This window comes from Myotis daubentonii, chromosome 6, assembly GCF_963259705.1.
Source record: "Myotis daubentonii chromosome 6, mMyoDau2.1, whole genome shotgun sequence".
Taxonomy (NCBI): domain Eukaryota; kingdom Metazoa; phylum Chordata; class Mammalia; order Chiroptera; family Vespertilionidae; genus Myotis; species Myotis daubentonii.
In genome coordinates, this window is record NC_081845.1 from 20,413,269 (window position 1) to 20,437,731 (window position 24,463).

The 24,463-nt window shown below is 44.4% G+C and overlaps 1 protein-coding gene across 1 annotated transcript in view; it reads left to right on the forward strand.

Moving 5' to 3' along the window:
• The first annotated feature begins 353 nt into the window (after positions 1-353).
• The window catches only part of TMEM200A (transmembrane protein 200A), a 64,187-nt gene continuing 40,077 nt past the window's right edge, over positions 354-24,463 (forward strand). Inside the window, exon 1 of the mRNA XM_059700309.1 lies at positions 354-955. The gene's annotated coding sequence lies outside the window, so the exon portion shown is untranslated. The remainder of the gene's footprint in view (positions 956-24,463) is intronic.

Sequence of the window (24,463 nt, forward strand, 5' to 3'; positions counted from 1 at the left end):
ATCAGCCGGGGCTCCGCTACCGCTCGGGGACACCGGCGGGGCCGGATCCACGGCTCTCCGGGGCCCGGGGTCCACGGCAGAAAGGGCGCGCCCCGCGGTGGGTGTGTCCGTTTCCACCCTCTGGCCTTCCAGCCCGGAGAGCTCCTGCAAGCGGGTATTTTCTTCCCAAAGACAGGTTTTTGTCTGCGGTGATCCCGGCTTTAGAAGTGCAACTTTGCGGCTGGGGCGCGGGGCTGGGGGCTGGGGGTCCTGGAAGAGGAGGAGCGGACCTGGTCTGCATCCGCCAGGAGGGGGCGGGCCGCGAGAGTGGGGGAGGCAGGGCCGGGGGAGTGCCCAGGGGTCGCGGGGGGCGGCGGTCGGGTGGCCACGCTCCTGGAAGCCCGCCCCGCGCCCTGACCCCACCCGCCTCTTAGGTTTCGCCGGATCCATCAGGGACCCAGCAGAAAACTTTTCCCTTCCCCAGCCCCGGCTCCCTTTTGTCTTTCTTGGCGGCGGCGACGCCTGAGCTGCGAGCCCCGGTCCCCGGCCCAGCGCGCCGCGCCTGGTGACCACCGAGGGCAGGAGCGCTGGGATTCCGGGTGCCCGATGGCGGCGGCCGGTGTCGCTGCGACTCGTGGGGGGCACTGGCGGGAGCGTGCCCTCCCTCCCGAGGCCGCCGCCGCCCCGCCGGTGCGGGAGTAGGGCCGTCCCCGCCCCTCGCCACGGTCCGCGCCCCTCGCCGCCGCCCCCTCGCCTGACTCATCCGCCCGCGGTGGCCGCGCGCGCCGCTGCCCGAGCCCCCGCCGGGATGGGGAGGGAGACCGAGGCTGCCGGCGGCTGCGGAGCTTCCTGCTGATGACCCCGACCCTGCCGCCGCCTCCTGCGCTCGTCTCCGGAGGCGCCAGACGTCCCAACAGCTCCCGGAGGGAGAGCGCGGAGAGGCGGCTGGACCTCCGAGTCCCCGCGCTCCGGACAGGTGAGGGGGAAGGAAGGGTGCGAGCGGCGTGGGGAGGCGGGCGGGCGATCGCGGCAGCCAAAACGGGGAGCTTCTTCATCGCTCCCCCCTTCTCCCGCTCCAGCCTCCGGAGTTAGGGTAAACACCGTCTTCTGAAGTTTGGGAAATAAACCAAGTCCGCCATCAGTTCGGGACTCCCCAGTCCCTGGAGCGCAAGGCAAGCCGCGGGAGCAGCCTCCGAGAGCGAGCGCGGAGCTCGGCGCGCCCCGCTGGCTTTCTCCACGCTACACCCTCCTTTGTTTCCGTTCCGGAGTCGGCGTCCCCGGGCAGGTGTTCTCAGCGTTAATGGATAGCGGTCCTTGGCCCGAGCAAAGTGTTCAGGGGTTCCTAAAGCAGTATAGTCTGCGGTTAGTATGTACACAGGCAAAATGGAGAGGCGAAGCAGTTATTGCCAAACCCAGCGCTACTCTTCTTCCTATAGAGCCTGTCCTTAAGGAAAGGGCTGAGGGTTTGCGAGATTTGCTTCATTAATCATTTCTTTTTACTATAATTAATTGTCCAAGCCAGTATTTCATACTGTGCGGTTGTAAGCTCTCTCTGTGTGTTTTCTGCCCTTAGATTTAGATTGAGGGGTGTATGTGTGTGTGTGTGTGTGTGTGTAATATTTGTAATAAAAACATTTCATTGTTCAGTACCAGGCAAATGCCAGAAAGTCACATGCTTCACATCAGTGTAATTTACTAGTTGTAGTCAACCCAGGTGCACCTTAATCTGGTGTACTTAAGAACTAAGTAAAGTATGTTGCCCTCTTTCCTTGTTTTTTTCTGAAGTCGTTGTGGACAACTGAATATATTGAAAACATTTCATTTACTTTGGTGGTTTGTCATTATGGTAACACTTAATATATAAAATGACATTCAGGTTATTTGGCTACTGATACTAAAATATATTACCATTTTGTGAAAAGTAGGCTAAATTTTGAAACTTCATAAACCTTACTTTATTTTTCTGCTACTGTCTACTCATACAGAAGCATCTGCTCATAGTTTCATGATTTTCAAACAGCTTAGGTGAAGAGTAAGTGTCTTCTAAACAAATTATTTCCATTAAGTGGAAACTATAGTTAAATGCTTTAGCAACTTAATGTTGTGGAATTTTTTTTTTTTTTACTCTTTAAAATATATTCTGCCCCAGCCAGTTTGGCTCAGTGGATAGAGCGCCGGCCTGCAAACTGAAAGGTTCCAGGTTTGATTCCGGTCAAGGGTACATGCCTGGGTCGTGGGCTCGATTCCCAGTGGGGGACTTGCAGGAGGCAACCGATCCATGATTCTCTCTCCTTGTGGATGTTTCTGTCTCTCTCTCCCTCTTCCTTCCTCTCTGAAATCAATAAAGATATATTAAAAAAATAAAAACACAACACAAATGTATAAAATATATTCTGAGGTGTTAAGAGTGATTTGTTGAAGGAAGTCCCATTAGAGAGCCCACAACTGTGATGATCTGGCTATAATTTGTAACCTAGTTATGTATAGCTTTGTATTCTAGGCTAGGGAAGTCTTCAGTGAACCAGAGTTGTTTCGTGCAATTTTCAAGCAGTTGGCACAGGAAGGTTTTACCTGTTGCTTCTGTGTCAGGTCCAGGTAAATCCATGTAGTATCCCAAAGACATCTGTAATCAGAAGGGTTCTGCAGGCAAAATTGTTGTAAAGAAGGCTGCTGTACTTATTTTAACTCAGAGAAATTTGTAGTGAAGCTTTTAAATGCTCCAAGAGTTAGCTTGTGGTAGTTGGACTTGGTGTAGTTTCAGAATTTTGACAACAGCTCATTGGGCAGAGGAAGGTAACTAGTGATTTATAGGGGGAGTGGATCTGAATTGTTCCTTTATATTCTCTCATTCTCAGGATGACTCTCAGCTTAAAGGGAAATACATTCATCTTTAGCTTAGGAAAATAGATAAGAACAAGGATAAAAGCAGATGTCACTTTTTACAGTTCTTAAGAAAAATGAGTAGAAGATAAAATAATAAGCTCTCATGGCAATGCATATTACTTACCAAATAGAATGTAGAGTTTAAAAGCAGTTTAAATATAGATTTCATTTAATGTCACTGTCCTTAAATAGGAGACCGCATGGGGCGTCTGCATCAAGCAAAACACATCTGGAATGAGAACTTGTGTAGAGATGGAACAAACGAGCCCACAGTGAGATGGGCCCTTTATTTTATTAAGGAGTACATGAACTGCAGTTTTACCGAGTGTATCCATTTCAGGACTTAAGATCTGTTTTGTCTGCTGAGGTGTGTTATGTGCCCAAGCCCCCAGAGAGCACAGATGAACACTTGTGTCATGCTAGCTGCTGGAGGGTAAGGTAGATCCTGCTATGGGAGCTTACAGGCCGATATGGAAGGGACTGGAAAAGGTGCCATGGATCACTGAGGACTTGGGGTGGTCCTTGAGATTCAGGGGTTGCCAAAGGCACTGTAAGAGGAATTGGAAAGACCAAGTCATCCTGACCAAGACACTGATTATGTGGCCCTGAATACATTCCTTGGCCTTTTTGGGTCTCTCTGCCTTCATCAACAGATCAAAGCCTTTGGACTGTGACCTTCCCATCCTCTTTTAAAAATACTGCATGATGAATCCTAAAGGAATTAAGGGGAGGGAGAAATCAGAATGTGGTGGGGTGGTGTTGTGCCATCAGTAGAGTGTGGGTTGGTTGGAGGGTGACAGGGAAAGGGAAATATGATAATATCAGGAGGTAAGGAGATCTGACCTGGGGCATCTGGCCCATCATGGATAGTCTGTGTTCACAATACATAATAAAATAAGTACCCATGCTCACTGAGTACTTGATGGTTTTCAGTGAATTTTCAGAAATAATGGCAATTGATTTTTACAACAACCCAAGAAGTAATTAGAGCGGAAAGGTGAGGAAATCAGGACTAACACCGCAAAGTGCCCTTGCACCAGTAAGCTCCATTGCCTTTCTGCAGGATTTGTAGAGATAAGAGAAGCTAGATAGGACGTGCTTTGGAAACCCTGTGGAAATGGGAAAGAGAGAGGAAGTTGGTGTCAGATTTTTGCGGGTGTTCACATTTCTGAGTACAAATTTAGTTTACATTCTGGAAGAGAAGAGTCTCCAATCATGAGATAAAGACTTCCTGAAAAGTCTTGAGTTCTGATTGTTGATGTTTAGTCTGATGACTCCTGTCTGTGCTCCCTCTCACCTCACCTCCCTCTCATTCTCCGGCACTAATTCTGGGGATTTGATTATTGCAGAGTCATTGATAGGACTCTTCTAAGAGCTTTCAGAGCAACCGGTGACAGTGAATTCTCCTGTGAAGGTGTGGATTCTTGGACCATTGTGCTGTGAATTAATGGGATATGTTCCAGCAGCAGGTTGTGCTTTGGAAACTTTGTCACCAAAGGTGGAAATTACACAGAAATCACAGGAATTACACAGGAATGTGAGCAAGGCGAGAAGATGTGGATCTCTGCATTCCTTCCTGTAGTGTCTTTGTCATCAGCTCAAAGCATTAAGTGTACCAAAGGGGACAAGTCTCTCCTCACCCCCTGCCCCATGTTCCTGTGGAAGGGAGTTGGTCAGAATTCATCTGGTTATATACACGAGAGGAACGTATCTTTAACCAGGTTAAGCAAAGAGGAAGATTTATTGGCTCATGTGACTGGAAAGTTCAAAGGTGGACTTTGCTTCAGTCATAACTGTTTGCCAGAGACACTACATCTTTGTCAGGGTTCTTTCTTTCTCCCCCTGCTTCTCGGCTCCTCTTCTCTCTCAGTAAACTTCATTCTGAGGCTCTCTTCCACGTGCTGAGAAAGATGACAGTCTGTAGTAACACACCTGCATCTCTAGGCCTTTGATCCGTAAGAAATAGAGGGCTTGTCTCTTCTGGGCCCCATTTCTAGAAATCTGGAAGGGCTTGGATTGGCCCTGCTGTGGTGGTCATTGAATCAGTCTGTGTACAGCAGAGAGGAGTACCATGTGCCCGATACTGTGTGCATGAGATGCCAGTGGTGGGGTGGAGTGGAGGAGCCTGGTAGAGCACCTTGATGGGCAGTTCTGTCTAGTCACATAGAGGTGTGGTTCTCCCAAGCTAATGATGCTCTCTGCTGTTAAGGAGAATTGCTCCCTCTTTTAGGGGATAGTCCCCTGCACCATGATGTCAAGTTTGCACAGGGAGACATCTCAGATGCCATGCAAATTCCAGAAGTGGACTTTGCTACGAGGACTGTGGTTCGTAGAATAAATATTGTACACGGAGCCGACCACGTACCTAGATCTGTGTACTTTTATCAAATACCCCTGTGTTTTGTTTCCAGCTTAAGGATTTTATTTACAAAAGCCCTGGTCATCTAGGGATCACGGGATTGGAGACCCCTGGTTTGGGCATTTTCAGTGAAAGTTTGAACAGGGGAGTGAAGTGATAAACACAGAACTGTTATTTATATAAATTCATTGGGTTTGTGGGAGATGGCTGGGCAGAGGGGAGACAGTGGGCTCAGGTTAGTGTTATCACTTAGGAGGTATAAGGTGATAGGTCCCAAGTGAGAATATTGGCATATGTGGATGAGATAAGGAAAGTCTGGTGAGGTTGCATGTTAGGATGAGGGAGCATCTGTGTTGACCAAGCATTTGTGTGATGAAACAGATCAGGAGAGATGAGACCAAGTAAACAGGCTGGGCCAGTAGGTGAAATGGCAGCTGGATTGTGTAGAAAGGAAACCTGTGGCCACCAGGAGTCCTAGGGACAAAGCTTTTAGGTGTATAGCATTGCCATTTATTGAACACCTACCTACTATGCCAGGTCCTTATTGTTTTAAGTTCATTATATTAAATCTCACAATAGTCCTCTAAGGGAAGAAAATTGAAAGTTAGGAGGTAAATAACTTGTTCAAGGTTATGTGGTCCTTAAGTTGTAGAGCTGGGATTCAAACCCCTGCAGTCTGAAACAAAAGCCTCTGCTTTAAGACACTGTGCCACATGACCTCTCAAGCCCAAGATCAGAACCCAGGATAGCAGGCCACATGGAGGGACAGGTGCAGTGTTGTGCCTCCTAATAAGCAAGCAGAGCGCCAGAAGTTCAGGTCAGACAGAGAGGATGCAATAGAGGTTGGCAGGGTGAGGGTGCAGAGCATCCATGCTCAGAGGCAAACGGGACAGCAATGCCAGGGAAGAATAGATTCTTGGTTTGGGGTTTGGGATGTAGCAAAGAAAGTGGATGGAAGTGGTATCCGGACCAGGTGGGCAGTTCAATAGAACATCTAGGGCTCAATTGCTGATCTGAGAACAGGAACTCTACCATCTACTCTAGCTTCAAATATTCTTCCTGGTGTAAGTTTCTGAAAATATGGAATGGGCAACTGACTCCTGAGTGGAAGACTGGGTTCTATTAGTTGTCAGGTACTATTAAGGAAAAAATAGATGACATTTGTAGAATGTTTGCCATGCGTCTTACAACATCATCTCACAAAATCTTCGGTAGAGGCCTGGGAGGGTAAGTATTAGGGTTTTTTAAAGCCAGGAAATGGAGGCTTAGAAAGATTAAGTTACTTTCCTGAGCTTCTGGAACTAGACCGGAAGATGAAGGAGTGGTCATAGAAACCCAGATTCATCTAAGTCTGGACCTCATCCTGGGTCTTCAGAGAGTCATCCTGGTCCTGACAGGCAAGGTCAGTTTCAAATCTGGGCCATAGAAATTAGGGAAGTCAGCTGGGGCATATGTTTTGTGAAGGGGGACCGTGAGTTAACTTCTGGACATCTGAATATGAGCTGATACCAGGTCATCTGAAGACAGTTGTCCAGCAGGATTATATCCAGCTTCGGCACAAAACCTAGTAATCTAGTAGGTTTTTCCCCTCAGTACAGGATCTCTGTCATTATGCAGGATATGTACGTCAGCAAGTCAGATGTTTGGAAGGCTTAATTTTAGTCACTGATTTCAGTTGAAGAGCAGGGACCTCTGCCAGCTACCATGGCCTGGATTTACCTTTATACATACAGGTACTTTGCCCTAAATATAATAAATAAGAAACAGATATATACTGAGAGAGAGAGAGCAAGCAAAAGCACTAACACATACTGAATGTAGTAGGTACAGGGAACACACTCCAGCTGTAAAAATCTGTACTTGAAGCTGCTCTAAATCAAATTATTTACTACTGGAACATCATAGCGGTCCCCAAAAAATGCAAGGTCAAATTTGTATCTGCTTAGATGTATGACCAGATGTAGGTCTTCATTATGTTCAGTGGACTGTGTTTCTATCTAAGAGGAAGGGGAATGCGAAGATATGTGAGACGTATTTGTCAGAACTCATAGCCCATTTGGGGAGGTAAGCAACCATACATTAAACTTTTAAAACAACACAGTGGAATAATACGATCTTTAGAGTTGGAAGGATCTTTTAGAGAGTAGTCAAGATGACAGCACTATGTAGTATTATGAAATCCAAACTTAGTAGTAGCAGCTGAATATAAGTGCTATGGAGACTAAAAGAAACAGAGCTATCTGAAACCTGGAAGCCAACAGTGGGGCTTTCAGAGGAGGAGAGGTCTGTTGAATAAAATGGAAAGAGAGACAGGAAGGTATTCCAGGTAGGACCAGGAACTTATCAATGCCCTCCAGCCAGAACCACCAGGAAATTCCATTTAGTCAAACAGGGTTTGCTACTCATTGAGGCAAGTGAGAATGTACATCATAGGGAAAAGTGGGGTGTCTCAGGAAGAGGGTGTTAGGAATTAGTTATTGTGGGACTTGGGCTTGTGTTAAATGCTTTGGGAGACAGTTTAAAGAAGCAGGGCTTTGTTCCAGGTCGGAGCAGGCATAATCCTATGAGTTTGTATCTTAAATCTTATCTAGAAGGAGGCAAGACTAGAGAAGCTAATTGGCAAAGAAGCTGCAAGCTCCCATTAGCTAGGTTAGGGGGTATTGGTCATTATGGGGTTGGACGGTGTTCGTGTTTTTGTTTGTGTTCAGATATGAGTACATAGTGGTCTTGTTTCTGTCCTGATCCATCATGGTCACGAGGTGTCCTTGTCCAGTGTTGATGTTCTGTGACATAATCTCCATCTAATAGGAGAACACCAAGGTATAACCCTGAGTGCCAGGCCAGCTCCTGGGTATTAGGGGCTGCCCTGCTCTTTCATTAACTGCAAGTGATACTCCGGAGTATATCTTATTGCATGCACCAAACAAGGTTCCCATTAGCATAGGATCCTGTGAGTGAGTGTTTCTCTTGTGAATTAGTGAGATGATTTTTTTTCTCTGCTCTAAGAAGTTATTTAGCAACCTTCATTAAATGGCCACTACTTACTGGGTGCTGTGTTAGATTCTGAGGCTGTTAGGATGACAAGAATCTCAAGAATCTCATAATCTAATGGAAGAGTCAGATATAAACCAATGACCACAACACAGTGAAACAAAGCTGGCAGGGCTCTTAGAATAGGGAAAGGAGGTTAGAGTCTCTTGGGATAAGTCATGCTGAGAAGGGGCAGGCTCTTTTGCAAATAGTGAGTTACTCACAGAGGTGCTGATAGGTTGGCAGCTACTAAGGAATATTATCCTTTTTGAGAACCAGCATCTTTGGGCTGGAATGCAGGGTGAATTTAAGGAATCTCAGGACTGATTTTGGCATAAGAGAGGCACAAATTTTCACTCACTTGGTGAACCACATATCAGATCAGCTTAGTGAACATACAATACAGTAGAGTTAGTGTTTCTGAAGAGACACTATTATTTCTTATGACAGCAATACATGATCCCAATAAAAACTTTGGAAAATATATTAAGTATAAAAAAATCAGGAAGAATATTTGCCTATAATCCCATGACCCAAAGGCACCATAACATTTTGACATTTTCTTCCCTCTTATTTTTAACGAATTTTCCATAGTTAATAACATAGTACAACCTGCTCTGTTTGCTTAGCCTTGTCTCCTAAATATTTCCAACTTCCCGGCAAGCTTTACTAATGTCTGTATAATAACTGATTGTATGGACAAACCATAATTTATTAGCCAATCCTTTAAAATTAGACCTTTAGGCTGTTTCCAAATATCTGGTATTATAAATGGCACTTTGATGAAATCTTTGTACAAATTTCAAATTACTTCTTTAAGCAAGTTCCACGGAAGGGTAATTCCTGGGTCAAAGGTAATGAATCTTAAATCTTGTATCTTAAGATGTTTAATGCAAAACTGGTTTTCATAATAGATGAACTTGCGATTGACAGTGCACAGAAATACCCCCTCACTATGGCTGTACTAGTGTGTTATTTATTTTTTTAGATAAAAATGCTACCATTTCAAAACAAGTAACAGTTTATGCTCACTGCTGATTTTGTCCCTTTGTTACCAAAAACTCTCTTTTAGAATGTGGACTGGTTAAATATTGTGATGAACCACGCAGTTTTTAAAAATGTATTGACAAATGTTTATGAATATGCAGATCGGAGCCATGACAGAGAGAAGATTAGAATGCGTTTTGGAGCCAATAATATGTACAACTTGTGAGGGGATGTGTAGTGTAGAGAACATGCAGGAGGCTGGGATGGAATTTCCAGCTTTGAACTAAATATTGTTCAACATGAAAAGATGATGCAGGACAAGAGCCCCGCTTGCGGAGTGAACCCTCTGACAGCCTTGCCCTTGTAGCTTGGTGGTCAGGTCCTTGTGTTCATGGCACATTGTACTGTTGTGCTCATGGTCCTACCCTATCTGAAAGGCTGTGACCTAGGTCAGGGCAGGCCTGTCTGTTTTATTCCTGGTTGTATTCCCAGAAGGTCACCCAGGACCAGATTGTGCTGGTAGGTAGAATGTGAGGTAAGATGTGCTCTAATGTAGGATGTAAAAACCCTTGAGATTTCCCGCCCAAGGAACTCTCATCTCTGTTAGTCACTGATTCCCTCAAAACACACCAAGGATCTTCAACTTTGAACATTCTGATTATACTTCATTTTCCAAAGAAAAGCCGCCACATTGCAGTATCTAGTTTCTGTAGTGATAAACTGAGACTCATTCCACAAGAAGGAGGAACTTGAATCTCATTTAAACTTGGGTTTGTTTGTTGTCTAAAAACATTGCTTGAGACTACAGGGGAACTATTAAACTTACTGTAGCAGTCAATTTGAGGTGGATTTGGAGTGCCAATTTTAATTTCTCCACAACTGCTACTTTCTACAAAAGTAATTCACAACTAAAATGAAAATAATTTTGGTTTCCTTTTAAACGTTGAAGGAGAGTATTTATAACTCCATTTTCTTTTATGGGTCTCAGTCAGTAATTTTGAACAAAACTGTTTTCATTCATTTGTTCACTAAATCAGTATTTAGTGAGAGTCCTTCAGTAGTTGCTATTAAATTACCCTAATTAGCTGTTTTGTCAAATGTGAGGCACATCTTACACAACGATAATGCAGACAAACATGTAGGGAAGCAGGACCTGTACATCTATCATTTGCTTTCTGATGAGACATGTAAAAGTTCCCATAACATGCATAAAATGGAAACCTCAAACTTTGTAGGAAGTTCACTTATTAATAATTGACTTAATAAATATTATGTGCCGGCAGCTGGAAATAGGGTAGGGAACCATACAAAAGTTTTGGTGGAGCGTACCTTCTCTTTGGGGAGGACAGACAATAGATGAGCGAGTCAGTTTCAGATGGTGGCAAGGGCTGTGCGGAACCAGGGAGTCTGATGGAATAGACTAGTGCCTGGGCATCTGTAGTCAGAGGTTGGGGAAGGCCTCTCTGTGTTTGAGGCATTTGAGCTGAGACCTTTAAAATAATGAGGAGCCAGCCTCCCTATTTGGGGTGGGAGAGCCAGGTAGGCTTTACTCTCAGTATACTGGGAAGCTATTAGACGGTTTCTCTTTTATTAAAAACTAGAGGCCCAGTGCACAAAAATTTGTGCACTCGGGGAGGGGGGGAGTCCCTCAGCCTGGCCTCTGACCTCATGCAGTCTGGGACCCCTCGGGGGATGTCCACCTGCTGGCTTAGGCCCGCTCCCCGGGGGATCGGGCCTAAGCTGGCAGTCAGACATCCCTCTAGTAGCCTGGGAGCCTTTGAGGGATGTCCACTTGCCAGCGGGAAGCAGACCTAAGTTGCATTGGACATCCTTAGTGCTGCTGAGGAGGCGGGAGAGGCTCCCACCACCACCGCTGTGCTGGCAGCCATCAGCCTGGCTTGTGCCTGAACAGAGCTCCCTCTGTGGGAGCTCACTGACCACCAGGGGGCAGCTCCTGCATTGAGCGTCTGCCCCCTGGTGGTCAGTGTGTGTCATAGTGACCAGTCATTCCCAGTCATTCTGTTGTTAGGGTCAATTTGCATATTACCCTTTTATTATATAGGATAGGATAGAGGCCTAGTGCATGGGTGGGGGGCCAGCTGGTTTGCCCTGAAGGGTGTCCCGGATCAGGGTGGGGGCCCCGTTGGAGTGCCTGGCCAGCCTGGGTGAGAGGCTGATGGCCATTTTCAGGCTGGCCATGCCCCCCAGCAACCCAAGCCTGCAAAGGCCTCTCCTTTTATTCTTTTTTTTTCTGGGATTTATTTATCTTCTATAATTGAAACTTTGTAGCCTTGAGCGGAGCCCAGGGCCGGCCAGGGCAGGCAGGAAGCTTGGCTTCCTCCATCGCCAGGGGCAACCCACGCCTCCTGCTCACTCCAGCTCTGTGGCTGCTGCCATCTTAGTTGGGTTAATTTGCATACTTGCTCCTGATTGGCTGGTGGGTGTGGCTTGAGCATAGCAGAGGGATGGTTAATTTGCATGTGTCTCTTTTATTATATAGGACTAGAGGCCCAGTGCATGAAAATTCATGCATTGGAGGGGGTCCCTCAGCCCAGCCTGCCCCCTCTCACAGTCCGGGAGCCTTCAGGGGCGGGAGGTGACTCGACCATCAGGGGAAGGAGACGCCCCATCACACCTCTGTTGCTGCCACAGCCGGCAGCGCAAACCTCTGCCATCCCTGGTTACCTGAGCCTCGGGGAGCCCTGGGTGGCTGGGAAGCCATCATCTGAGGCTTGCGTGCGCCTCAGGTTGGCCCTGGGTGGCTGGGGGGCTGAGGGGACTAGGAGTCTCTAGAGGCAGGCATGAGGAATGTCCGGGCCTCCCTGCCACCCCAGCAGGACTGAGGGGACTGGGCGCCACCATCTTGTGGCTGTGGGTGCCGCCATCTTTGAGGGTGTGGCAGAAATTAGCATATTCCCTCCTTATTGGCTGTGGGCGCTGCCATCTTTGCGACAGTGTGAGGATCAATTAGCGTATTCCCTCTTTATTAGATAGGATAAGATAAGAATGCAAAGTAGTGCATTTTTTAAAAAATATTTTTTTATTGATTTTTTTTTACAGAGAGGAAGGGAGAGAGATAGAGAGTTAGAAACATCGGTGAGAGAGAAACATCGATCAGCTGCCTTCTGCACACCCCCTACTGGGGATGTGCCCGCAACCAAGGCACATGCCCTTGACCGGAATCGAACCCAGGACCCTTCAGTCCTCAAGCCGATGCTTTATCCACCGAGCCAAACCGGTTAGGGTGCATTTTTGACTCTGATGGTGGTATTGGATTTGGAAGTAACTCAGTGCTCACGTTAGAAACTCCCTATGTATTCATGCTCACAATGTGTCATACATCATTATGTGGTGAAGACATTCCATATACAGCATACCCACCTTCAACGGGTTTTTAATATAAGTATTAATATAAATATTGTCCTCTCAGTAGAATGTAAACAGCTAAGTCATTCCACTGCAAAGTTTTTGTTATGTGAAGCTTATATTTTTTAACTTGTATATTGTATGCATTCAGTAAATGGTTGCTGAATTAATCATATTGACTCTTCTATAATGTCAGGGGGGAAAAATCACTCTAGCATACAAAATCACATTTAAGACATAGTATTTTAATGAAAAGACCAAATAATTTATTTGAAAAAATTTAGATAAAATGTTATATTTTTAATTATATTCAGTGTTAAAATTGAAATATTGAAAATTAAAATATAAAATTCAGCTATAATTATCTTTACATATTCCCCCAGCTCCCACCCCCTCAGTATAGGTAGAACCCTCTAGAAAATCCACATGTTAGATAAAGGTTTCATTACCTTTATCAAAAGCACTGACATATGTGGAAATTCCTTACTTATTTTGTGAGTCTCCTAATCCTTGAACTAATCTCTGTGCACAATTTTTCTGCTAATACCTGCATGGTTATCGAGGCTGAGAGTTTTGGGAAATGGTAGTGAGTGAAATTGTGGGTTAATTCACAGGAGCCTTACATTCAAAATTTGGTTAATTGATTTTTAAGAGACATTACAAAAGGAAGACAAAGATGAAAAAGGCAGCACATGGCATCCATCTCCAGGTAAAAAGGCCTCCTGTGTCCCGATTCTCATTTCTACAGATATTACCTGGGACTTTCCTGTTCTCCTGCTCCAGTTGTAGAGGCTCATTGCTCAGTTATGAGGCAGGGGACCAGCTGACCGTCAGGCCCTGGGGGACCCAACCCCACCTGCCATACCATAAATTCAACCCTCCCATCTTCAGGCTCCTGGTAGGGGTGGGAGATCTGGGGGCTGCCTCTTGAGTCCCTGCCTTGTGGTCCCGGGACCTAAGCTCCTTCTCCCAGCCTTCATCAGCACCACTTCTCCACGGTCTCCATGTACTCCTGCAGCTTTAGATTGGAAGATTCTCAATCCTGCTTCCTTTTTTATTTCTTGTAGAGAGTCACTCATTCAGTCCTTCATTCATTCATTCATTCATTCAATAAATATTTTCTGAGTACCTACTATGTACTCTTTTAGGCACTAGCTATATAACAGTAAACAAAACAAAGTTCCTCTCCTTATAATCTCTATATCCCAGTTGGAAGAGACAGAAAAATACATGTATAATTTGCTGTGACAAATAATAATAATTAAAAATAATCAGGGCTCAGGGACAGAGAGCAGCTGGGATGGTGGCTTAGTGGGACATAGTCACAGCAGCCCTTCTGCTAAGGTTTGACATTGAGCAGAGATCTGAATGGAGGGAGGGAAGGAGTCATTAGAATGTCTGGGGTGGAGAGTGTCAGGCAGTGAGAACAGGAAGTGCAAAGGCCTAGAGGAGGAGGTAGGAGTTGGCTTGGAATGCGTGAATAGCAAAGAGCCAATGTGATTAAAACAAAGCAGTGGTTGAGAGAGAGCCTTAGGGCCACAGGGAACTTTGGACTTTATTCTGAATAATATGGGCAGCATCAGCTGGGATCCTAACCTACAGTGAGAGCTTTGCTGGGCCCCATCCTTAAGGTCATTACGCTTCTCAGAAGGAAATATGCAGTGAGCAGAGGCCCATATGTCTGCATTCATCACCTGTCGGTCCTGCCTGATGGGTCAGAACTCTAATTCAAGGTCCTCGGAAGCCATGAGATCAAATAAAAGTGACATTGATAAATACCTTGAAGCAAGCATAGCCCAGAGAATTCCAAAGCCAATGGGAGTTGTTTTACTTTGGATGTGAACAAAATTTTGTTGCAATTTTGAAAACAGTGTGCATTCATAGATCCAGAGTATGAGAGCTGAAAGGAGACTTTGTCATAGAACAGTGAGAACATGAGGTACTAGATGCAGATATAGGATTAAAGTCAGACTTTTCACCTCCTGATCTTGGCTCTTGAATAATGGTTGTGAGACACATCCATTAAGGAAAAGAAAAGCTGTGAAATTTGGACTGAAATTAGTTACTTAATAAGATCCAGGCCTGCCAGGGTCAACGACTTGGAGTATTTCCAGAAAACCTCCTGAAGTACCAGCGTTCTTTTGGTCAGCAGCTATTCATGGAGCACCTACTATGATGTAGGCACCGACTGTGGGTGATGCTAGGGGAAAAGCTGTGAATGGGGTGGAGAGGGAGCTAATACTCTGTTAGCAGGGACAAAAACAACTACACCATAAGTAACAAGTGTAATTAGTGCCACAAAGACATGCAGGTTGCTAAGAGAGAGGCTTGTGAGTCAGAGGGTTGGTGAATGCTTGCTTCCCCAGGAAATGTCTTATATGATGAGACTAGAATCCAGAGGAGCTTGTCTGGAGAAGATGCATGCCAGAGAGAAAAATCCATGCGGGAAGGATGAAGAAGGAAGGAGTTTGGTTTTTTTGAGGGACAGAAAGAAAGTCCTGTTATTGGATCATAGTGAGCAGGGGAGAGAAGGTAGACGGAAAGGTTGTAAGCTGGGCAGAGGCCCACCATGTAGTGCCATGAAGGAAATGGTAAGGGTTTGATACTCAATCCAAAGAGCACGCTTTGAAAAACCAGGAATGACATGAACTGATCTACATTTACACATCACTCTGGCAGTTTGGTGGTGAAGGGGTTGGAGGAGGCAAGAATGCATGAAGGAAGAGAAAACAGGGCTTTAGTTTGGGTGGTGACAATGACGATGGGGAGAAGGGACAGATTTAAGAGGTTTCTAAGGCAGCGTCAGCAGACATTGGTAACGGATAGCACATGGGAATTGTGGCTCAGGACACACCAAGATTTTAGCATGGGCAAGTAGATGGATGGTGGTAACATTTGCACAGATGAGGAAGCCTTTACATACGTTTGCTTCATGGGTTCAGTTTTGCACACGTTACATTTGAGATGCCTGTGAGACATCGCAGGGGAAAGAGCAAGTAGACATTTGGACAGATGGGTCTGGAGCTCAGATGAGGAATTGGGAATGGCGACATCTATTTGAGTCATTAGCAAGTAGGGAGAGAACAGAGCCTGAGCCAGAAGGTGACTCGGGAGCATGCTTGGGGATGTCCACATTTCTGAGTGGCTAGAGGAGCATATGGAGATGTGGCAGCCCTACAGGTGGGAGAGGAGCCAGGGGTGTGATGTCGCTCATGGAAGGTGTGCGTGGCATTAGCAGTAAAGCGTGGTGCATGCTCCTCAATGAGCCCTTCCTGAAGATTTGGTTTCAATTTCTTTCTCCAATTGAATTGACCAGTGAAACTCTCATGTAGGATAGCCTTCACACTTTTGGGTGAGATGAGATTAGAAACTACTGAAAATATTTTTTAAAATTTTATTTTGAAGTTGATACTGCATAAGAACAGAATAGATACACGAGTCATTCCTTCACAGTAATATAATGGTAGAAGAGCACATTTGAAGGTCAATTTCGTCATGCTGATTACTAATCTATTCTTACTGTCAACTCCTTTGCTGCCCTTCAGTTTAGTAGGTTGTTACATCTTTTAAAGTATTTGGGTATACTTTAAAAAACTTGAGACATAATTGACATAACATTATATTAGTTTCAGTTGTACAACATTATGATTTGACATATCATGTATATATATTGCAAAATGATCACCATAATAAGCCTAATTAACATCCATCATCACACAGTTAAAAAATTGTTTTAATAACAAGACCTCTTAAGATCTACTCTCTTATCGGTTTTCAAATATGCAATACAGTATTGTTAATTCTAGTCTCCATGCTGTATAGTACATTCCCAGGACTTATTTGTCTTATAAATTTATTTTAAAGGATTACTAGGTCATATATCATCTTTGTGACAGATGTTTTTAAAACCACAAATAGAGGTTTAAGCTAGCTTCCTTTCTAGGACCCTACAAGGAAAGTATGTAATTTAAAAGGGAAGTGCTTGAACAGCTCTCAGAAGACTCAGAGAATTATCCTTGCTCTTATTATAAATGCATTTTAGATCATTAAATCGAAGAGAAAAAAATACCTGCTATTGAAGGTCGTGTGTGATGGTGGACCTGAGGGAGCATGAGACCCTTGTTCTTATTTTCCTACAGAGGAAGATACACTGGGGAGTTGCCGGTAGTACATGAGACTAATGGGCAAAAATTGACAACCATCCTTGGGTGAATCATTGTCAAATGAGAGCTGATCCACTATATTTACTTCACATTTTCTTTTAATCATATGGTATGGCCTTTTCATTTTTATAGTTTTCATTATATTAAAACATTAAGATTCAGAAATAACCTTATTTATCAAATGAAGTTATCAGAGCACCCGATAGTGCTTACTATGTCCATAGTACTTTCTTAGGTTATGATTGAAAAGTTTACATAAAATCTCTCCTGGACTTTGAGTCCTTTGGGAGTTAGCACCATGCTCACCAGAACCCACTGCCATCTGGCTGTCTAGCTAAAGTGTCTCTCCTTCAGAGATCTTTTAGAAAATACATAGTCAACTTTTGATTCTCTGGGCTATTTATAATTTAAGTGAAGTTTTGCTTGACAGAGAGTCCCCTTACCAAGGATAATTTGAAAATCACATTATCACAGAAGAATTTGAGCTTTATCACCCAAGAGCTACGTGACCTTGGTCACATTTCTTAACCTTGCTGGGCTCTACGTCGCTCATCCTTAGCATGGGACAACATGACACCTTAGAAGGGTTGCTGAGGATTAAGTAAAGGATCTGGCACAGAGTGTGGCACACAGTGGACACTGCCCGGTGTACTCCTTCTCCCCGCACTCCCATGTCTCATTCACTCCCACCAGGATGCCCTTGGCACAGGGGTGGGCGAACTTTTTGACTCGAGGGCCACAATGGGTTCTTAAACTGGACCGGAGGGCTGGAACAAAAGCATGGATGGAGTGTTTGTGTGAACTAATATAAATTCAAAGTAAACATCATTACATAAAAGGGTACAGTCTTTTTTTTTTTAGTTTTATTCATTTCAAATGGGCCGGATCCAGCCCGCGGGCCGTAGTTTGCCCACGGCTGCCTTGGCACATGTGCTCTGTGTGAAATAGCTGTTATCTCTGCCTGTTCTCTAAGCTGGCCTCCTTGCTAGGGGAAGCACTTTTCATTTTTCTAGAGCCACCTCGATTGCACCTCTTCTGTCTATCTCCCCTGCCTCACCTGGGAGAGTTGGCTGTCAAGGTGCTTTGCTCATGCCAGCAGTTAAGCCTGATGCACTGAGAGTGACATGTCCAGCTTCTGTCTCTCTCTGATACCCAAGGGTATAAGCAGTGAAAATGCACCTAAGAACAACTCTCAGAACAACCAAAAGAGGGGAATGAAGCCTGGCCAGTGTGGCTCAGTGGATGAACATCGACCTAGGAACCAGGAGGTCATGGTTTGGTTCTTGGTCAGGGCACTTGCCAAGGTTTCAGTCTTGATCCCCAGTAGGGGGCGTGCAGGAGGCAGCCGATTAATGATTCTCATCATTGATGTTTCTATCTCTCTCTCCGTCTCCTTTCCTCTCTGAAATCAATGAAAATATATTTAAAGGACAAAAGAGTGGCATGGCGATTGGAAGAGAGTTTCTGTTGTTTTCTGCTAGTGGTGTTACCACTGGCAGTGTTACAAAAATAGAGCCCACTGCCGCTCTGTGGAAGCGGACGTGAACAGCTGCCTTTTGGAGACCAGTGGACGGGGTTCTGAAGAAAGGCTGCAGCCCTCTAAGAGTAACCCTTTCCACCCCCAGGAAAATTTTCTCTCCATCCTCCTGGGGAAGGGGCAAAGCAGCTGTACTAAGCAGAACTTTTCCACTAGTAAGCCTGCCCACTTTCTATTACTCAGTTTCTTCCGTTGAGTCATTTTTTTGTGGCCAGGCTCCTCAAGGCACCTGCTCTGGGCTCGTAGTGACTCCAGACCAGAAGCAAACCCTCTCCCCTGATGAATTGTGTGAGCTCCTTATGGTCTCCTCTCAGTGGTTATTGAATCGCTGCATTAAATTGAAGTGGGACAGCAGCTCTGAAGGGTTTATTAGCATTGGGTCTGATAGTGTCATCTTGATTGAGGTGTTGGTCTTATCCAGCAAGGATATTAGTATTAACTAGTCAGAGGATGAGCCATGCTGAACAGAATGAGGCAGCCAAGTCAGGGCATGCTGGCATTCCAAAACATAGCCAGATGGAGAGTTTTAAATGACAATAGAAAATCTAGTTCTTTGCTTGGCCTTATTCATTTGGATGTTTTGAAACATCCACGAAGCCATTCTAATAAAATATAAAGTTGAGCACTTGAATGCCTGGCGGCGGCAAATACTCTGATTCCCATAACTCATAACTCAGCCGTGTGTCTAGATATTGCTTTCTAGGTCTCTGAAAATACTGATCAATAAATTATGAGCTGTCATGCTAAAAATCCAGTGTCTTCAGTTTTCTTTTAATTTTTAGTGTTTTATTAAATCACATTTGGTTGGTATAGAGATAAAAACGAGTATCAAAAAGTGGTGAATATTGTCTTCAGAATGAGTACAAAGGGTTACTTTTCCCTTTTAAAGCTTTTCTAATTCTGGCAATTATTAAAACTTTGAGGGCCAATGAACCCAAAGAAATCTCTAGGAATAATTTATTTAAATAATGTAGAAAGAAAGAAACCACTTCTTAAGTATTTTCTCAGCATTATAAGTTGTTTTTATCAGTATTTCATATAAAATAAATTTCCCCAATGACACATCTATTTTTTAGTTTATTATAAACATTTGTCATGTTACTGAAGTTTTGGTAAGCATACCTTTCTAGAGGATGCATTATATTCTGTTACCTATGTTTTTCAATTACAGTTTTTAATTAATAAAAAAGGAAATACTAATTTTTATGACATTTAGAACTTTCCTTTGTGATTTCCTTGATTCAGGAAAGAAAGGAATGTTTCCCAAATGTATTGTTGGATTTTTTGACATTTTCTATTAATTTGAGGTGATGATCAAATCACACAGAAGTTAAGTTGTGAATGGGCAGATAACTCTCCTGTAAAGTTTCTGAACAGATTTTTTTTTCTTCTTTTTAGAAGCTTCTCAGTGTCAGACAGTTTGGGGTTATTTTTCTTTTTCTTTGAATATTACAAAAGTTTACACTTGGAGTACATTTATTTATTATCTCTTTGCAAAAGTATTAATCTTTAGCACTGTGGTAAAAACACAAGAAGACCGTTCAGTCATTTTTTAATACAATTTTCTATACTATCTAATAATAGACAAACATGATAATTAACCATACCTCTGCTATTCTTCCCATTGGTTAATCAGCAGGATATGCAAATTAACTGCCAACAAAGATGGCGGCCGGCAGCCACACAGCTGAAGTGAACAGGAGGCTTGCTTGCTCCAGTGATGGAGGAAGCCAAGGTTCCCCGCCTGCCTCGGCCTGCTCTAAGCTACGCTCTGAGCAACAAAGTTGCAATTATAGAAGCTAAACAAGCTCCCGATACCTGCTTTCAGCCAGCTTCCACCTCAGAGCTTAGAGCGCCAGTGATGGCAACAAAGTTTCAATTATAGAAGCTAAACAAACCCAGATACCTGCTTTCAGTCAGCCACAGCCTCAGAGCTGGAGCTGGGCCTCAGTTCCAGTGACAGCTATAGAAGGTAAATAAATCCCAGGAAAAAAAAAAGAAGAAGAAAAAAAGAGGCTGGGAGCTTCAGTCGCCCGCCAGACTGAAAACAGCCCTCAGCCCCTCACCTAGACTGGCTAGGCACCCCAGTGGGGACCCCCACCCTGAAGGGGGTGTGACCAGCTGCAAACAGCCATCAACCCGTCATCCAGGCTGGCCAGGCAACCAAGCGGGACCCCCACCCTGATCTGGGACACCCTTCAGGGCAAACCAGCCACCCCCCACTGGAGCACTAGGCCTCTATCCTATATAGTAAAAGGGTAATATGCAAACTGACCCTAACAGCAGAACGACGGAATGACTGGTCACTATGACACACACTGACCACCAGGTGGCAGACGCTCAATGCAGGAGCTGCCCCCTGGTGGTCAGTGCGCTCTCATAGGGAGGAGCTCTGCTCAGCCACAAGCCAGGCTGATTGCTGCCAGTACAGCAGTGGTAGTGGGAGCCCCTCCTGCCTCCTCAGCAGCGCTAAGGATGTCTGACTGCAGCTTAGGTCTGCTCCCCGCTGGCAAGTGGACATCCCCCGAGGGCTGCCGGGCTGCCAGAGGGATGTCTGATTGCCATCTTAGGCCCAATCCCCCAGGGAGCAGGCCTAAGCCAGAAAGTGGTCATCCCCCGAGGGGTCCCAGACTGCGAGAGGGCACAGGCCAGGCTGAGGGACCCCTCACCCCGAGTACACAAATTTTTGTGCACTGGGCCTCTAGTATATATATAAAAGCCTAATATGCAAAGTATCCCGTCAGGAGTTTGACCAACCAGGAGTTCGATTGCTCACTATGACGTGTGCTGACCACCAGGGGGTGGCACGGAATGAAGGAAGGCCCCAGCCAGCATCCGGCAGCCTGGGAAGAAAGGCCCCGGCCGGCAGCCAGCAGCCAGCAGCCGCTAGGGACCCTACCCATGTACGAATTTCGTGCACTGGGCCTCTAGTCTTTTGGATAAAAATGTGGAAGAAAGTAATCAGAAAACCTAGAAAGGGGATTCCCTCAGGTTAACATTCTGCTGCTTGCATGCACTTTTGGGGCATCACTAATTATGGAGATTACATAATAAAACTTTAACTTTCTTATGGCCTGGAGCCACTGCAAAACCTGAGGTGGGCGGGGCTCCTGGCTGGGATCCTGTGCCTGGAGGTGAGTGACTACAAGGAGGGATGATGTCAGGGCTCTAAAGGACTGACCGTCACCTGAAAGGTGGCTTTTTACAACCATTTTTTTTTAAATGTATTTTATTGATTTTTTTTTTCCAGAGAGGAAGGGAGAGGGATAGAGAGTTAGAAACATCCGATCAGCTGCCTCCTGCACACTCCCGACTGGGGATGTGCCCACAACCAAGGTACATGCCCTTGACCGGAATCAAACCTGGGACCCTTGAGTCCGCAGGCCGACACTCTATCCACTGAGCCAAACCGGTTAGGGCTTACAACCATTTTTATAACCTATTTGTTCTTCCAGAGATCTAACAGAGTTCCTTTAAATTCTAATCAGTTTATTGTCTGGGATGTGTTTTGTTAACCTCATTACATAAGGCAGTTGTCTTATTTTGCCAAATCAAAGTTCTTTCAATAAACACTTTTAATACACAATAAAGATAAACACTGGCAAAACACTCACTAGAAGTAAGTTTATAGATCATTTTCTAGAGGAGGCTGTTGAACAAGATCTTTCCTCCTTCCTCCAGTTCTTTCATCTCCACTCAAGTCCCACAAAGAAAATGCCTTTACTGAGAAGCCATTGACCAAAGAAAAAATCAATTTCTTTGCAGTTCTGTAATTTTATAATTGCATCATGTTCTGTTTGGAATAAAAGGAGGCTTATAATCTTGTAACCAGCCATCTCTCAGACCATTTTCCATTTTGCAGACTTTTCTAAGAGTCTGAACATTAACCAACTCATAATGCTGTGTAATCTCACATTCTTTTTTTTAAAATATATTTTATCGATTTTTTACAGAGAGGAAGGGAGAGAAACATCGATCAGCTGCCTCCTGCACACTCCCTACTGGGTATGTGCCCGCAATCAAGGTACATGCCCTTGACTGGAATCGAACCTGGGACCCTTGAGTCCGAAGGCCGACGCTTATTCACTGAGCCAAACCGGTTAGGGCTAATCTCACATTCTTATAAACCACAGGAAGAATTTTCAGATGAGTTTTTAGGGACGATCTTTTTGCCCTTTGGCCATGCTTTGAAATGCAAATGAACAATTATCCTTAGGACAAGAAACTCCCATTTTTCTGAAATCATATTGATATTCTGGAAAAATTTGTTTATTAGGGGAGAGTTCTTGAGTTATCTAGACTTTTCCAATAGTCTTCATTTCACTTGTGTGTATGTGTCTGGGTTCATACAACAACTGACGTAAAGTCCTTGCTAAAAATATCTAAAGTATTAAAAGAGCTTTCTGGTTTCCATTCTCTGAGGTAATCCCAGCCCCAACCCTGAAAGGTAAATGACCTCTAACAAAGTGAAGCAGGAGCTCAAACTGGGACCAGCCCTGTTCTCTGAAGAGGAAGGGTAAGGGAATTCGTGTGATGGGAAATCTCTGCTGAAAGGGAGCAGCTGCGTTTGCTTGAGGCAGAGCTGGAAGCTGCTCTGGACTGCGATTCTGCCTGTCGGAGCAAGTGAGGGTTGCCCTCATAGGTTCTCTTTCACTGTCTGCTTTTAGAGTTACTAAAAGAAACCATGCTTCTGTCAGCCATAAAGACTGGCACATGGGAATCGATGATCTTTTCAGATGAGTCTGGAGAAGGCTTCTGAGCTCTGCATCTTAGATGTCATTCCTCCCTCCCACCCCCAAGGGATGCAGCATTGCCCAATCTCTGTCCCTTTCAAATTTTAAGGAAGCCATTGGCATTTAAAAGCTACTCTTGGAGGTTAATGCTGAAATACTTTTACACACACACACACACACACACAAGAAAACAAAGAAACTAGTAAAAATATAATCTCAGCAGATAGGATCTTGGAACATTTTCTAATATAACAAGTTTGCTTTGCATTACAATACTGTTATTTTAAAACTGTGTTAAAAGGCTGTATTCCTTTCTCTTCATCAGCAGCATTTGAAAACCAGGTCCTTTTCTACAAGACCCTGCAGGACTCCCAGCCCCTCCCTGACAGAGAACCTGTTTCCAAACCTTTCTGTTGTGGTGGAGGCAGGCATGTAGCTCATTCATCAATAATCCTTTACTGCTGTTAAAGTGAGTAGATAGGAGAGTGCTCTTTCTTTAATTATCAATTCTAGTAAGAATGGACCTTTATGACTCTCCAGCTCTATTATTTTGTGACAGTATGTCTTTATGAGGGTGGTAGCTTAAGGCACTGAAATGCTTGAAAAGAAAGAATGAGGGATCCCCTGTCTGTAACTAACTGAACCCCAGCTCTGTTAAGTTTATAATAAAGATAATGTTAACAACATTAAAGACCTTTGTAAAAACTCCCATAATTCCTTCGTAGCAGAACAAATGTTTTTATTTGGATAGGGTTGTTTGAAGAATGTTTGTATTGATTTTAGAGAGAGAAGAAGGGAAAGGGCTAGAGAGATAGACACTTCCATCAGAGTGGATCATCTGCCTCCTGTATGTGCTCTACTGGGGATCAAGCCTGGCAGTCAAACCAGTACCGTCTTGGTCCATGGGTTGACGCTCAACCAGTTGAGCCACACTGGCTGAGCTGGATAAGATTTTTAACAGGTTGGGCAACCCTGGATCATGTGGACATGATCACCTCATTTCTCAAGTTTGTTTATAGTTGTTTGAGCCCAGGGGACTCAGATCTGTGGAGGGAATTGTAGACCAAATTCACGACAGCTTCCTTACCCTTAAATATGTTTCCCTGGAATAGTCAGTCATACATGAGGCTTTTTGGCAACTGGACTTAAAAATAGATAGGTTTAAACCTTCTGTCTAAAATGGTATAGATCCCTGTCCGGTTTCTGGGTGTCTTTTTTTTTTTTTTTCTCTTTGGAAACTTTTAAAGTTCTGTTTGCTTTATGTGAAAAGAGGAAAGAGCATAAAAATGTGAGGGTAGATATTCCAATGTTTTAGAGAATTGAAAATTTACAGTGAGTTTCTGCTTTTCAAGATAATTTTCTTTTCACAGGTGGAAGTTTTCATAATGAGTATTGTGAGAGTAGAAGGGAGAATGACAAGTACCAC